This window comes from Tachypleus tridentatus, chromosome 6 (assembly GCF_004210375.1).
Source record: "Tachypleus tridentatus isolate NWPU-2018 chromosome 6, ASM421037v1, whole genome shotgun sequence".
In the NCBI taxonomy this organism is placed as follows: Eukaryota; Metazoa; Arthropoda; class Merostomata; order Xiphosura; family Limulidae; genus Tachypleus; species Tachypleus tridentatus.
The window spans coordinates 39,870,172-39,873,410 of NC_134830.1; positions in this window are offsets into that span (position 1 = coordinate 39,870,172).

Genomic DNA, 3,239 nt, shown 5'->3' on the forward strand with positions numbered 1-3,239 from the left:
AGCTAACGCTAAATAATAATAATAAATTAGTAGAAATAAGTTTCTCTTGAAAGTAATACAAACTAAATAAAACATATTTAAATTAAGTATTAAATAAAGCATTATTATTGTATTTATTAATAACGAGAATATTGCATTGTAATTTTATTTTAAATTCTATTGTGGCGATTTTTCATAAAATGTATTTTTTGGCGAAAGTTAATTTTGAAAAATTGCCATAATTTACTCTTCTTTTATTCTGAGTAGATAAAAGATTACGTTAAATATATCAAGGAATGTTTTTCAAACTTTATAATGCAGGATTTTAGTAATGTGTATTTAGTTTAACGTCCTTATAAAGGAGTCGTAAGTTATCCGAATTAATTTTTTCTCGGACTGATGCCATGTCATAGAACTTAAAGATATACCTCAGAAAAATAACGATAAATATAAGCCAAGAAATATGAGCTATACCCATGCAGAAGAAAGGTAATGAAATGAGAGTAATTACTAAAGAGTTAAACTAGGACTGTGAGATATTGTATTAGGTCTCTGGCTTGTCTTAAAAGTGTGCTTTAGGCAATCCATACCGTCTTCGTGGTGTGAAAAAAAGAAAAAGTAATACAAGTCGTTATAATCATTTGGTTACTAACTACAGAATAATATTTGCTGAATTACATGTTTGTTACAAATTATCCCCAGTTACTCTAAGGAAGATCAGTATAATTAATAATATTATTTAAGAACATTTACTGCCATCAATGCATGTACAATTATTGTGGAATTTTTACTGTGTTAACAAGTGGATGTTCTTCCATCATCTAGTATGAGCACTAAAAGTCTAAACCCATTGAAATGGAATTTTCACAAGTCATATATCCAAGAAAGGATTTCTCCTAAATCACACCTCCCCGGTGCCAGACTCTTCATGTTGGTGATATTTTTCCTGACTTATGAATATTCCATTTCCATGGGTTTAGACTTTTAATGCTCATACTAGATGATGGAAGAACATCCACTTGTTAAGACAGTAAAACTTCCACAATAATTGTACATGCATTAATGGCAGTAAATGTTCACTACTAGTTAAGATAGGGGAACCATTAGCTTCTGGACCACCCCACATTATCCGACAAAGCTCAGTTTGTGCATCAGCCACTTGGAAAACTTACCATAAAGCAGAAAAAGTACTACAACAAAACACTTTAGGAATACATTTTCCAGCGCTGAAGCTTCTCCATGACTTTCGTACCTTTCAGTGGCATAGCAGCAGCTAGAATCGTGATCAACAGATCGACAAATAGAACTCTGATAATTTGTATAATAACATGCAAAACCTATCATCTGTGTGACACACAAAAATGCATAGAGCTCATTGATAAACTACAACCTCACAAGATAAACATCTTGTGCCTTAGTTTTACGAAAAATTTGAGTTTGAGACTGATCTGTCAGGATAAGATTAGGTTGTTGTTTTGGATCATCTCATTTCAGCTACTGAGGAGAAAGATGCTGAAAATAGTTATCTGTCAGTGCACAATGAGTCAGATATGTAAACACTTTAAGAGATGTTAGACAGTTTTAGTTGTTAGAAAAAGTTACTGATGACAACATTCTGATTATAATGACTAGTTTATTCTGCCAGACAAACAGTTAGGACAATCATTTGATTAAGAAACCAATGATTGAAAAAGTTTTGCAATTCTAATTCTCTAAATTATCAAATGGTATTTCTAACATAATGTATGAACTACAGTTTGTGATCAGTACTTTATCAAAACATCTAGGAAAGTTGGTTGGTTCAGAAACAAATGACGGAAAGGACTTACAAACTCTTGCTTTTTGAGATATTAGGTAGCTTTGTCTGACAGGAAGTATAGATATTATCTTGTGATTATCACTCAATTATTATAGTTTAGGATGGCTGTTACTGGTTGACGTAATGCATAGAATGCCAAGAGTTTGCTAGGACTTCATAAACTCAGCTGAAAATTTGTTGCAGCCTTTGCTTTCATAACTAGAGAATTAATTTCAACAGTGAAACAATTCAGAAAAAATGCTTGCCCTAAATGGAGCAGCAGCAATTATTTAGCATATACTGTAAAACTATTGTTATATTATTACCATCACACTTGTATGTCTCGTCTTTGTACATTGAATGAGTAGCTTTCTTTGACACAATAAAAAGTAGTTTGGTGTTTCTGAATCTTCATGGGATGGATCTTATTTCATTGGACTTGATTGTATTTACTTTTACGTAATGCCATCTAAAACAATTGACTCATATAAGGTTATACGCAAGGGCGTAAATTTTTTACACCCGATGGGGGGATAATTTTTGCAACTACTTACGTGGACTGTTCAATTTGCAAATTGGTAATCTCTGATTACGTGAACCTGAAAGCTGTAAACATGCAGTCACAGAGTAATCTTGTTGCCACGATTCTTCAAGGTTTCCATGTAAGTTTGTATAAGTGAGGTGTTGTGAACTGTTTTCAAAATGTTAATAAAATAAAGACAAATGTGTCACAAATTAACTGCCACATGAATTTATTCCTGCACACTGCACAGTATAAAAGATGGCTGTTATACTTGACAAGGTTACTAATAAATTTCATTGCATGAATTACGTTTTCAAATATTAATAAAATTAGTAATTACCTTTGATACGTTTATATCTACTGAAAAACTCTTCATGTTGTTTGATAAAAATAATTAAAATGTCTTTGCGAACTCTTAAAAAATTACACATCAATACAATGCAGCACATAATTATTCATACTTTTTATTGAAGTAAGATTCATTTAGTCCTCTAGTCTGCATGTTGCCGAAAGTAGACCCCTTTGTGATGATCTGTTTATGAATTCTTTCATAAGCTCTTCTATATTTTCTATAATTTTATATTCGACCTCATCTTTGTGAGTGTTACAAACTGCCACATGGTTGAGGCGGCACTGAGACATAGTTGACCTTAATCACGTCTTCAACCGTCTTAATGCAGAAAAGCTGCGTTCACATTCGCAGCTGAATACTAGACATACAAGCAAAATTTTCATGAGAAGAAACACTTCACTAAACATCTGCTTGTTTGTTTCATGCATTTTACATTAACCATTCTTTGCACCTTTCAGAGATACTGCTTTTGTTGTTCCTTTGAACATGGGCAACTGAAACTCGAGCCGTTGTGCAGAGATTTCTGGATAGAAGTTTATAACCGAGTTGTCAATCTTGCCAGATGTGATCATGTTCTCAAGTGCCAG